This window comes from Rattus norvegicus, chromosome 3, assembly GCF_036323735.1.
Source record: "Rattus norvegicus strain BN/NHsdMcwi chromosome 3, GRCr8, whole genome shotgun sequence".
NCBI lineage: Eukaryota > Metazoa > Chordata > Mammalia > Rodentia > Muridae > Rattus > Rattus norvegicus.
Window position 1 is genome coordinate 95,393,261 of NC_086021.1, and position 14,706 is coordinate 95,407,966.

Sequence of the window (14,706 nt, forward strand, 5' to 3'; positions counted from 1 at the left end):
AATAGTTTTTCTCTCTCTTTTAGTTTGCTCTGCTGGATTCCCTAAATATCTTGACTTGCCCTTTCTTGCTATTCCTGAAATGTATAGAAAAGGATTTTCCCTGCTTACCACCACCATTTTCATAATGGATTATGAAACTCCTCTTTTGATGTCTTTGTGATTTGGACATATTTAAGCAATCATGCCATGACTACAAGCACTAAAGCAGATCCGATCTTCATCTAGGATTTTCCTGAGGCAGAAATGTAATTGGTAGAGGACATTAAGTGTACTTAGTTCATACCATTCAATTTGTGACCTTATTTTGATCATACGTCCATTTTCTTAACTAGGTATTATCATATAACAGTGTAAAACAAACATTTTATAGTTGTTTACAATATTGCATTAACAGCATGTCGATGTACTATGACCTTTACCAATATCCTTTATACAGTCTCAAGAAATTCCACAATTAAATCCAAACAGGAAGGTGACTTTACTCACAAGGGTTGAAATGTACTCAGAAAGCAAGCAAAGTATTATTGTAAACATAATATAAATCCTAACATTGATGCTTTCTATGCTACTTGATTTCTATACGAAGATGAAAAGGTAAAATATGGTTAATTACATTAAACATAAATGCAAGTGGAAAAAAGATAGAACAAGAAATGATGAGCAAAAAAAAAATAAACCAAGCAAGTAGTGTTATTAGAAAAATGGAGGAAGAAGAGATAAAAGGTATGAGGGAAAGAAGGAAGGTAAGATGAATTGAGGAATGGAAAAAGAAGAGAGGATGGAAGGAAGAAAAGAAGGGAAGAGAAGGCAGAAGGACTTGACTAACAAATACTTTGGGACACTTATGTAGTTACTATTTTTAAGTGCTATTTTCTTGTGTTCTTCTATAATACTTTTACTAGCTTCTGTTTGTCTTGATTTGGGTCATTAAACTGAATTACAAATAAGGTATGCATATGTGATGCCCTCAAGTTCCCAGTTATGAAGTAAAAACCACAATGATATCATTAAACCCACAACGTCCTGACTACAAAGACAAATTTAAAGCACCTTTTCATAATTAAAAAACCTGAAAATGTAAAACTAGGTTTATCAGTCCTACCACACAATGTTTTGGTAAAATATCTAGAGACAGCCAGTTAGTTCTTATTCTCTATGAAGAAAAGTCCATTCAGACCAAAGGGCAGTAATTGTAGTCAATTCTCCCTTACATATACTACTAAAGGTGGAGAATGTTGCCAATGTTCCTCTGACACAGTCTTAATTACACTTTAAGGATAAAGGAAAAACAATAGATTCAAAATCCTTCCTTAATTGCACATGGAATTTAATGTGGTTTTCCTCAGAGATGATCTACCTCTGAGACTTAACCTAAATTCTCTGAGGTTAGAATAATTTCTTGCCCTTGAGTTGCTGAGAAACAATACTGTATACTTTTTTAGTAGCTATAGTGTTTACAATTCTATTACATCCAAGATGAGCTTTTAAAAGTACTTTGAGAGTCTCTATTGATGATTCCTTTTACCATAATATCAGGGGAACTGACAATTGCATGTCTCTCAGAAGAATTTAAGTGAAATTCCTGTATACTAACCCAACTTAACAGATGGGTTTTGTCATAAGGACTCTATCAATTAATCTTTCAGAATAATATGAATTATTCTTGAGAAAAACTAGTAAGAACAGTATACAGTAAAAAAATGTCTTTATTTTCTCTAGGATGTTTTGCTTCATTTTTATTTTTTTGACAATTTACACATATATACATTATATGATAATATCCACTCAATATCCTCTCTTATTTCCTTCCAATGTTTATGACTACCTTCTTCTCAAATAGTATTTCTATATTCCTGTCTTTTGTCTTTTACCCAATACATTTAGGATTACTTGTAGGAACATGAGTAGAGGATTATAAAGACCTGTGAAATTTCCTTATGGATACATAGCTGAAGTAAATGTTACTCTTTTCTTAGCATATTTGACTCTCAATGGATCCTCAATGAAGAGTGGATACTCAGGAGTTGCTCCTTTATGGAGGATACAATGTTGAAAGTCCCAATCCTCTGTCAGTCTTATGCAGGTATCCACAGGTGCTGTGTGTTCACAGTCTTAGAATCTATGTTTTGTCCATGTGATGGTTTGTATATGCTCAGCCTAGGGAAGTAGCACGATGTGAGTGTATGACCCTGTCAGAGTACGTGTGACCTTTTGGAGTAGATGTGTCACTATGGGTGTGGTCTTTTTGACCCTTATCCTAGCTGCCTGTAATTCAGTATTCTGCTAGCAGCCTTCAGATGAAGATGTAGAACTCTCAGCTTCTCCTGCACCATGCGGGATGCTACCATGTTCCCACCTGATGATAATGGACTAAATCTGAAATTGTGAGCCAGCACCAATTAAATGTTGTTCTTATAAGAGTTGCCTTGGCCTGACACCCCCCCAGTCCCCAGTGTAGGAGCAATGTCAGGGTGGGGAGGTGGGAAGGGGTGGGTGGATGGGTGTGGAAACACCCTCATAGAAGAAGGGAGACGGGGAAAGAGATAGGGGGTTTATGGACAGGAAACTGGGAAAGGGGATAACATTTGAAATATAAATAAATTTTAAAAGTCCACTTAAAAAAGTTTCCTTGGTCCTGGTGTCTGTTCATAGTTGTAAACCCCTTGCTAAGACAATCCAGAAGACAGAATTTCATAGTACCCATCCTAATTTTTCATATTTTACAATGTTGCTATCATCTCTTATAAGACATTTATTGGTTCTAGAAACAGATGTCAGTGATGATCTTTATACAGCCATACACTCTCTATACTTGGCCGAGTTAGGTGTCTCTCTATTTATTACTAAACACTACAAAAGGAAGCTTCTCTGACTGATGCTAAGACATGCTCTAGGTGATAGACATGGAGGCCATTGTGTTCTTTGAGCTATAAAAAAGCAGTTGATTCTTGGCAAAGTTCTGTGACTTTCTTCTTCTTAGGCTTAACAGTATTGTGAGGTTCAAGTTGAACCTCTTTCAGGACCTATTGAATGAGACTCATGGAAGCAGGGATCATTGTAATAGCATGAGGAGTTTAATTCCGACATGTCAGGGTCCTTCCTCTTTAAGGAGAGATGACCCCGAGCAGACTCTGACAGAGAGTTATGTACCTTGTAAACAATTGGGGCAGAATTCAAACAATTGGGGCAAAATTCAAACAATGGTAATGAGGCAGGGTACTATGCACATTTGGTGGAGGTAAACAACTTTCAGATCAGACTCAGTGTTCAGTTCAAGACTTTCCCAAAGTGGGTCAGTAGGAAGTCATAGGTAGTTTTGTGTGACAATTTGACCTGTAACTGTTCCAGGAACTAAACCAGCTTTTTTTCTTCCTGGAGAAGTCCTTGTGCTTGGAGGTTTGTGCTGGGGTTTTTCCCACTGGCCATAGATTGGCCCCACCTCTGGATCTTTCAGTTTTAACATGCTAAGTATTTGTTCCTCTCCTGGGTAACAGGCCTCAGATACAGTCTGTATGTATTCAACTGAAAGTCCACTGGGGTGAGGAAGACTCCCACTCAAATCTCAAGATGATGCAACCCCCAAGAACTCACGAGAAACCCATCTTGATGTAATGAATAAGAGATGTATTTGAGGCACCAGAGCTCTGGGGGCAACATGTATCTCACACAGGAGACAGATGAGTCGACCCCGAGCCCAATTAGGGGAAGGGATTTATAGGGGAAATTACATAGGCAGTTGGCAACAGTCACACGAAGCAATTTCATTGGTTGGTTTACATTGGCACACATGATCTAACTTGGGCTCAGTTCAACTCTAGGCCACCCTGCTTCTGGGACAAGCTGACCCTAGTTCTTGGTTTTCTCAGGACTGTTGAGTCAGGCCTTATCGAGGCCAAATGGTTTGTGGTGACTATAGCCAGGCTCTATCCCCAAAACGTGTTATGTTATTCTTGCTGTGAGGTGCACTTGTCCTCTCAGCAGGGTCAGTGGGGGATAGTTTAAAATCTTTTTTCTTTCATTCCCCACTTCTGCTTGTGACTAGTTCTAATCTGAGAACTCAGGGCCTTTTTTTAAATTTTTTTTTCTTAAGGTCTTCTGAGGCATGATATTGTTGGCAAAGCATTAAAATCTGTACTGCACTAACTTTCTCTAATAAAGGCTATTAACTTATTAAAAATACAGGGTCCAAATGTCAAAAGTAACAAGAGAATAACTAAGGGTCCTAGGAGCATGGAAATTAGTCTCACATCCCCAAACAGAACAGTATAAACTTTCTAAGCACCCACAACAGCAGATGGTAGCCTGGTCTCGGCCATCTTGGGGGCAAAAGTAGAACCTCAGTCTCCCCAATTGGCACCTTGTTCCTGGACTTCAGCATCCGAACTTGTCCCCAGGTGAAAATCTCTTTGGGACTTCTAGGGGCATACTCTGAGGATCTGTCAGGAATGTCCCAGGTGTCCAGCCCAGCTACCAACTTACAAAAGTCAGGGGTGAGAGTGGGCCACCATGTGTATGGTGGAGCCACCTTGGAGATGGACCATATTACCTCCCCGGCCTGGGAGGAAACTTGCCAAATCGGTTTCTGGGGGCTATGGGGATTATAAACGATTACAAATGAGATGAAGCTTAAGAGGATTAGCAGTCTTTTTTAACTTTTATTTATTTCTGAGAACATCTGGTGCTGTCTTTAAATGGGAGGCGTGGACTCATGCAGCAATCCCATCTACCTTAACAGCAGTGGGAGTGGCTAACAGTACTAGATAGGGTCCTTTCAAGTGAGGTTTTAAATTCTCAGCCTGGTGTCACTGGACCAGGACTGCTTCTCCCGCTGGGAACTGGTGAGGCGCCCTGGACTTCCCATCTTGTAGGCGCCCTTCACTTAGATCTAAATTCCACTTTGGATGGTTTCTAAAGCCTTTCAATGAGCAAACAGGGTTTTAGGCAAAACCTCAGGGTAGGGGGCCCCGCTCAATTCAATGAAGGGGGGCTCCCATACATAATCTCATAAGGTGTTAGGCCAAAAGGATCAGGAGTGTTCCATACCTGGAACATAGAGTAGGGAAGGAGGATAGTCCCCCACCGGTCTCTAAAGCCAATTTTGTCAAGGTCTCCTTTAGAGTTCTATTTCTCTTTTTCTTTTTTCCCATTCAGAGAGATTTCTTTTTTTTCCTTTTTTTCTTTATTAACTTGAGTATTTCTTATTTACATTTCGAATGTTGTTCCCTTTCCTGGTTTCTGGGCCAACATCCCCCTAACCCTTCCCCTCCCCTGTTATATGGGTGATCCCCTCCCCATCCTCCCCACATTACTACCCTCCCCCCAACAATCAGGTTCACTGGGGGGGTCAGTCTTAGCAGGACCAAGGACTTCCCCTTCCACTGGTGCTCTTACGAGGATATTCATTGCTACCTATGAGGTTAGAGTCCAGGGTCAGTTCATGTATGGTCTTAGGGTAGTGGCTTAGTACCTGGAAGCTCTGGTTGCTTGACATTGTTGTTCATATGGGGTCTTGAGCCCCTTCAATCTCTTCCAGTCCTTTCTCTGATTCCTTCAACGGGGATCCTATTTTCAGTTCAGTGGTTTGCTGCTGGCATTCGCCTCTGTATTTGCTGTGTTCTGGCTGTGTCTCTCAGGAGAGATCTACATCTGGTTCCTGTCGGCCTGCACTTCTTTGCTTCATCCATCTTGTCTAATTAGATGGCTGTATATGTATGGGCCACATGTGGGGCAGGCTCTGAACGGCTGTTCCTTCTGCCTCTGTTCTAAACTTTGCCTGCCTGTACCCTCCCAAGGTATTCTTGTTCCTCTTTTAAAGAAGGAGTCACATTTCGGTCATCCTTCTTGAGTTTCATGTGTTCTGTGTATCTAGGGTAATTCAAGCATTTGGGCTAATAGCCAGTTATCAATAAGTTCATACCATGTGTGTATTTCTGTGATGGGTTACCTCACTCAGGATGATCTTTTCCAGTTCCCTCCATTTGCCTATGAATTTCATAAAGTCATTGTTTTTGATAGCTGAGTAATATTCCATTGTGTAGATGTATCACATTTTCTGTATCCATTCCTCTGTTGAAGGGCATCTGGGTTCTTTCCAGCTTCTGACTATTATAAATAAGGCTGCTATGAACATAGTGGAGCACATGTCTTTTATATGTTGGGGCATCTTTTCGGTATATAGCCAAGAGAGGTATAGCTGGGTCCTCAGGTAGTTCAATGTTCAATTTTCTGAGGAACCTCCAGATTGATTTCCAGAATGGTTGTACCAGTCTGCAATCCCACCAACAATGGAGGAGTGTTCCTCTTTCTCCACATCCTCGCCAGCATTTGCTGTCACCTGAGTTTTTGATCTTAGCCATTCTCACTGGTGTGAGGTGAAATCTCAGTGTTGTTTTGATTTGCATTTCCCTTATGAGTAAAGATGTTGAACATTCCTTTAGGTGTTTCTCAGCCATTCGGCATTCCTCAGCTGTGAATTCTTTGTTTAGTTCTGAACCCCATTTTTTAATAGGGTTATTTGTCTCCCTGCTGTCTAACTCTGTTATATCTTTTGTATCTTTCTCTATAGCTACTACATGCTGTCAACTTATGTGCACAGACCCTGAACCACACTTTAACCTTACTTTTTCTGCCACTTACACTAACTCTTAGCAACTTAGCTTAACTCTTCAAGTTTCTGTAACTTTTTCTTTATATCTTTTTTTTTTTATCTTAGCCAGATTGGTGGGGCATTTTCCAGCCCCTTGGAGACCCACCCTAGGAGCCTGGCGGTAGACCTGGAGCACTCCCTACCTTCAGGGGTATTGAAGTCAACAGTCAGTAGTGAAGGTCTTCCATCCACGTCTGGAACATTCTTTTTGGCCTCTAGTAGGATTCTGTCTTTCTTCGGTGGTAAAGAAGACCAGTAACAGTTTTTAACAAGCATCTAGATGCCAAGTGGCTGACATAAGAATTGTAACCAGTTCACCTGGGACTTTCAGGACCACAGTAGCAGCCCTTTACCAAATTGTTTCACTGGGTTAAAGGCCCATGGAAAAGAAAACATTAATCCTGACCTTGGCCACAGTCAAAGCCTGAATTTTAAATTTTGACTGGCAAAACAAAGTTCTTCACAGTTTGTTGTAGATTCTTTTTGAAACTCTGTTCCCCAACCTGGGGCATTTTGACCACAGGGGCAGGAACTGGCTGCTGAGGGGATAGGATCAAAGGCACTCTCCATGTCAATGATGACTTAACAGGGAAGGTGACTTAGTGTCGGAGACTGACTCCTCTCCTGGAATAGAGCCAGCAGATAACGAAGGTTCCTTTGAAGAACTTCTCTTAATGAACGCTCTCCTTTTGTGAGCAAGTGTTGAAAGTCTGGCCACTGAAGACAACAATTGGAATGTTTTTCAGGGCCAAAAGTCTCAGAATAATCTAAAATAATCACAAACTCTGCACTATATTTTTGCTGTCAAAGTATCAGCCTTGGCCAGCCGCATCACCTTGAAACTCTTCTTACGCTGACTTGGCATGAGCTGTGCTGCTGCCCGAGCACAGCCTGCAGCTTGCCAGCAGGCCTGCATGCTTGCCACCCTCAGCCCCACACTTCCCTACTCTGTGTTGTCACTTCCTTGGAAGCTGTGAATGTTTAAGCAACAGGGAGAATTTTTCTTCAGGATTCAAGGTAAAGCTTTCAGGTTCTTGTTAATACCTGCTTCAGACAGGGTCACTAACTAACCTGGCGTCCTTCATACACAACTGTTAACAGCAGCTAAACTGGACAAGGGGAGCAAAAGGAGGGTTGTCTCTCCTTGGGGAGGAGGCTCAAGAGAGAAAGATAAAACTCCCTGGCAGAAAACAATTTTTCTCAAGCAAATTATCTTTAACTTCAAAGTTAAGCACCAAGAGGACCAAATAAAACTCTTTGATGGACTTCAGGGGGAATCACTATCCCTGAACTCAAGCAGTATTACAGAGCAATAGTGATAAAAACTGCATGGTATTGGTACAGAAACAGACAGATAGACCAATGGAATAGAATTGAAGACCCAGAAATGAACCCACACACCGATGGTCACTTGATTTTTGACAAAGGAGCCAGAACCATCCAATGGAAAAAAGATAGCATTTTCAGCAAATGGTGCTGGTTCAACTGGAGGGCAACATGTAGAAGAATGCAGATCGATCCATGCTTATCACCCTGTACAAAGCTTAAGTCCAAGTGGATCAAGGACCTCCACATCAAACCTGACACACTCAAACTAATAGAAGAAAAACTAGGGAAGCATCTGGAACACATGGGCACTGGAAAAAATTTCCTGAACAAAACACCAATGGCTTATGCTCTAAGATCAAGAATCGACAAATGGGATCTCATAAAACTGCAAAGCTTCTGTAAGGCAAAGGACACTGTGGTTAGGACAAAACGGCAACCAACAGATTGGGAAAAGATCTTTACCAATCCTACAACAGATAAAGGCCTTATATCCAAAATATACAAAGAACTCAAGAAGTTAGACCGCAGGGAGACAAATAACCCTATTAAAAATGGGGTTCAGAGCTAAACAAAGAATTCACAGCTGAGGAATGCCGAATGGCTGAGAAACACCTAAAGGAATGTTCAACATCTTTAGTCATAAGGGAAATGCAAATCAAAACAACCCTGAAATTTCACCTCACACCAGTGAGAATGGCTAAGATCAAAAACTCAGGTGACAGCAGATGCTGGCGAGGATGTAGAGAAAGAGGAACACTCCTCCATTGTTGGTGGGATTGCAGACTGGTAAAACCATTCTGGAAATCATTCTGGAGGTTCCTCAGAAAATTGGACATTGAACTGCCTGAGGATCCAGCTATACCTCTCTTGGGCATATACCAAAAAGATGCCTCAACATATAAAAGAGACACGTGCTCCACTATGTTCATCGCAGCCTTATTTATAATAGCCAGAAAATGGAAAGAACCCAGATGCCCTTCAACAGAGGAATGGATACAGAAAATGTGGTACATCTACACAATGGAATATTACTCAGCTATCAAAAACAACGAGTTTATGAAATTCGTAGGCAAATGGTTGGAACTGGAAAATATCATCCTGAGTGAGCTAACCCAATCACAGAAAGACATACATGGTATGCACTCATTGATAAGTGGCTATTAGCCCAAATGCTTGAATTACCCTAGATCCCTAGAACAAACGATACTCAAGACGGATGATCAAAATGTGAATGCTTCACTCCTTCTTTAAATGAGGAAAAAGAATACCCTTGGCTGGGAAGGGAGAGGCAAAGATTAAAACAGAGACTGAAGGAACACCCATTCAGAGCCTGCCCCACATGTGGCCCATACATATACAGCCACCCAATTAGACAAGATGGATGAAGCAAAGAAGTGCAGACCGACAGGAGCCGGATGTAGATCTCTCCTGAGAGACACAGCCAGAATACAGCAAATACAGAGGCGAATGCCAGCAGCAAACCACTGAACTGAGAATAGGTCCCCCGTTGAAGGAATCAGAGAAAGAACTGGAAGAGCTTGAAGGGGCTCGAGACCCCAAAAGTACAACAATGCCAAGCAACCAGAGCTTCCAGGGACTAAGCCACTACCTAAAGACTATACATGGACTGACCCTGGACTCTGACCCCATAGGTAGCAATGAATATCCTAGTAAGAGCACCAGTGGAAGGGGAAGCCCTGGGTCCTGCTAAGACTGAACCCCCAGTGAACTAGTCTATGGGGGGAGGGCGGCAATGGGGGGAGGGTTGGGAGGGGAACACCCAAAAGGAAGGGGAGGGGGGAGGGGGATGTTTGCCCGGAAACCGGGAAAGGGAATAACACTCGAAATGTATATAAGAAATACTCAAGTTAATAAAAAAACAAAAAAAACAAAAAACAAAAAAAACTCTTTGATGAACAAAACAAATAGTTCCGTGAGTAAGTTTTCAGTTATAAAGATCAGAGGAGGAGAAAGGCCAATACTAAAGTGCCTGCATCCTCTTGCCCAGACCCGGGGGAAGTCTATAAGCCCGCAAGGGAAAAACAAGAATAGGACCTGTAGAGGAGTCAGGTGTGAGTGCTCGCCGACTTCATGTCCCCTGGGCCAGATCAGAAGCATCTGCCTCCAGAGGGGCAGTGGATTCAGGAGGTTGGGTACACCATAAGTGAGCAAAGGCATGACTACTGTGGAGTCAGGCTCTGTGGGGCTCCGAGCCCTGCAGCTTCGGGTACCTGTAGCCGGACACCCACTCCCTGCTTCTTCCTGTGGAGCAGAGATTAGAGGCTGCTGCGGAGGAAATGGGGGATACGAGGGAGAAGTTAGCCATTCAGGAGGCTCCTCAATCTCAGAATAGATCTTAGGAGGAGCAGAGGGTACTGAAGATTTTGAACCAGGTCTTGCCAGACTGAGATGTAAGGTTGCTGATCAGGATGCGCTCCTGGTTTTTCCTGAAAAACAACAGCTTTAACTTCAAGAATCATAGTCAGGTCAAAAAAGCCCTCAAGGGGCCAGCCTACACCGAAAGTCGGCCACTCAGAGGTGCAGAAAGTCTGCCACTTTCCCTTCTTAACTTCAACTGATATATTATGTGCTCTGTCCCTAACTTCAGCCCAATGATCTAACATCAGGCTTGGGTCATTACTGTCTGTCTCATTATCACAACAACACAAAGAGACCACAATATCCAGACAACAACTGCCATGCCTAGCCCGTAGGCACCAGCCAAAGGCAATTTCAGACAGAAGAGGTCTTTGAAGTTTCTCTTCCAAGAGGAACACACTATCCTCTTCTACCCAATAGGAGACCACCAGGTGTCCCTGGCTCTCCTGTTGCCCTGAAGCATCCCCTAGGGCTGCAGACTTGTGGTCCTCCAGACACTTCTTTCTATTACAGCTTCTGAGCTTTATAGCTCCAGAAAGCAGCTGCGGAACCAAAGTGCTTTTCAGATACTAACCAGAACCAGAATAGAGACAGACACAGACAGCGACCACACACTCAGACACAATTGGGGATCCCCCTTACCTCCAAGAACGTCTTTGGAGTTGTGGGTGGTCGTGAAATCCCAGATGAGCCCCCAAAAGAAAGACCACCAGGTTGGGGAAGACCACCACTCAAATTTCAAGACTACACAACTCCCAAGAACTCACGAGAAACCCATCTTGATGTAATGAGCAAGAGGTGTATTTGAGGCACCAGAGCTCTGGGGACAACACGTATCTCACACAAGAGACAGAGGAGTTGACCCCGAGCCCAATTAGCAGAAAGGATTTATAGGGGAAATTACATAGGCAGTTGGCAACAGTCACACAAAGCAACTTCATCGGTTGGTTTACACTGGCACACATGATCTAATTGGGCTCAGTTCAACTCTAGTCCACCCCGCTTCTGAGGCAAGATGACCCTAGTTCTTGCTTTTCTCAGGACTGTTGAGTCAGGTCTTATCGAGTCCAGATGATTTGGGGTGGCTATAGCCAGGCTCTATCCCCAAAGCCTGTTATGTTATTCTTTGCCGTGAGGTACACTTGTCCTCTCAGCAGGGTCAGTGGGGGATAGTTTAAAATCTTTATTCTTTCACAACAACCTCCAAACATTAATGTCATCAATATACTAGTGGGTATGCATATCTTGTCTGATAAGTCAGTATTCAGGCATCAGGGTCCACATAGCTCCTAAGTGATTAAACTGTTTTTTTTTTTGTGTGTGTGTGTGTGTGTGCGTTTTGCTTTTGTTTCATTTGGCTTAGTTTTCTGAATAAAGACTGTTTAACACTTTCTTGGACTTAATATACTAGCCAACAGAAAATAATGTTTTAAGAAATTCTTAACTGTAAGCCCTATAAAATTAATTAAAGTTTCATATTTCCCACTTATTGTGGCATAAAGTAAATATTCCTATTTCAAAAGGGAGAAAAGGCCATAAAAAATCATAGAACAAAGGCAGTAACAAAACTCAGTTAAAGAATTTACTAATCCTGATGATACATGTTCCTGTTATCTTGACTTGTGTTGAAAGAATTGAGATTAGTAAAATTTCTATAGTTTTAATATTTCAAATCTGCTGACCATCATAAGGCAAACCAGCTCAAAGAGTCATCTCTACCCTAAGAATGTTTTTGTCTATATAACATGGCCTGAAATATCTGAATCCTAGTATTTTCATTGCCTATCAGGCTACACAGCTTTAAGAAATGGCTTATCTGTAGCACCCTGAATTTTCTGCAAATTGCTAAGATTCCATCCCAATCAGAAAATCAGAAGCAAGACAATGTAAATCTTGAAATCTTACATAATTCATTACTACAAATACAGTACCAAATGTACAATACTGCTAAAATTACCACTTCAAAATATAGTCAGAAGTCTTTGGTTCATAGTTTTATACACTTCTACATTCTCAAAAGGGGAGGCACTTTCTTTCCAAGGACAGAGAATTCCTCCAGATATATTCTCAGATGGTACTTTCTCCTTTCAAATAAGTTCACTTTTTCTCATTTTGGAGTCTTTTGTGGGTGGTGTCATACCTTAGGCTCATTTATTTTCTCATAGTTCAGAAAAGGATTTTTTTTCCTTTTTTTATTAGATATATTTCTGTATTTACATTTCAAATGTTATTCCCTTCCCTGGTTTCCTGTCCATAAGCCCCCATCCCCTCCCCCTCATCCATATGGATGTTTCCCACATCCACTCTCTCTTACCACTCCCATGACATTCCCCTGCCTGGGGGTCCAATCTTAGCAGGATCTAGGGCCTTCCCTTCCACAGGTGCCCCAACAAGGCTATTATTCTCTGCTACATATGCAGTTGGAGCCCTGGGTCAGTCTATGTATAGTCTTTTGGTAGTGGATAGTTTCTTTAAGTTCTGGTTCATTGGCATTGTTTTTCTTATGGTGTTGTAAGCTGTTTCAGCTCTTTCAATCCTTCCTCTAATTCCCCCAAAGGAGGTCCTGTTCTCAGTTCAGTGGTTTGGTGCTAGCATTCACCTCTGTATTTCATATGCTCTGGATGTGTCTCTCAGGAGAGATCTATATCCGGTCCCTTTCAGCATACACTTTTTATCTTCATTAATATTATCTGGTTTTGGTGGCTGTATATATAGTCTTGGCTATCCAGAAATGGATTTTTCTCTTTGGCAAATTACCCTCTTTTTAAGGATACCTCTCGCTATGTGAATTTTTTCTTACATGACAAAATTCACAATTTTAAAAGATAAAGAGTCTTTTTCTGTACACATAGTGTTTTTGTACACTCCATGAAGTTTATCCCTGTATTACTCAAATACTGAATTACCTGCCCTCATATTTTCATTCCTAACAGGACACTCCATTGTAATCCTAATGTCATGAATCTCCTGTACCAGGTTTGTGTAACCAATGCTTACCATTTATTCTTTGGCTTGTCAATAAAAGTTCATTAACCAATGGCTAGGCAGAAGAGAGACTAGAATGGGCATTCCACTAGTGATGTAGGGAGAGACATATGAGTAAGAGAAATTGAGACCCACGGAGAAGTAGAGGAGAAATCATGAAAGTTCAGCTAAAACACATAAAGCTCCAAATGTTAAGCAATTTGAGGATTTTGACTATGAGGTAGGGAGATTAGTTAAGAGGATTAAACTACTGATCAATGGCTGACCAGATTATGGTAAACCTTTAAATAAATCTTTGTCTCCTTGTGTCTTTATTGAGGAATTAGCTAAGATAAAAGAAAATCCATTGTTATTTTACTGTATATATTTATATTAAAATTTTGTTCTATTATTTTACTTGGCAAACTACATATTCAAAAAACAATTATCCCTATGTTTCTGCAGCTTTCATTGAAGACTATAATATGTGCAATAATATATAACCATGAAAGTGACTAAATATTCACTTGTCCTGAAATTTCCTCTGGAAAATTAACTAGTTCATTATCTTTAAACTCAACCTCACTCAAATACATAACCATGGGTAGACAGAAACAAGATTCTTGACAAATATATCAAACAAGATATAAATGCTCAATTTTAGTCTTCATATCCCTTGAATACATCAGAAGCCCTCTATATTTCTTTAAGCAGCTGGTCTTTCAAGCTTCTAACACAATGACTCAAAATATCCTTATCTTCAGAACACTTTGCTAGCTCACTGTACCAAACACTTCCCTATTTACCATATTACTTACTTTTCTTCTTCCTGAAACTAAAGTCAGATCAATAGATACTTAAAGTAGAATGCTTTGTTGTGTCTCACAGTTTGGGTATGGATGTATATAGGGCTTTGTGTGTGTAGGTGGGCAGTTATATCTTATCAAATTGATTAGAGGTTGTTGTGTTGTATGTTCTTTAATGTGGCAATTTGAGTTCAAGAGAGTATGTGGTGGCTAGTGACACTGGGCCTCCACAGAATTGGGATATATTTCTGGCATGGTGGCCAGAACTAGATGGGTAAAGAGATTGTTGCCAGGATCAGAGAGAGGCCATTGGCAGTGTGGGATGGAACAAAGAGGGTAAGAGGCTTTGCTGACTAAGATGAAGTTATCTACTAGATATCTTTGGACACTGTGGTGCTGGATCTTGTGGGGATAAAAGACAGCTTGTTTTTATAATTTTACAGCAACACATTAGCTCATCTGGCCTCTATTTCCATGTCTTTGTTTATCATTGAGAGAAGTAAGGGCAGAAATTCAAACAGAAACTTGGAAGTGGGGCGTGAAGCAGATACCGTGGAGAAACACTGCTTATGGGATTGTATG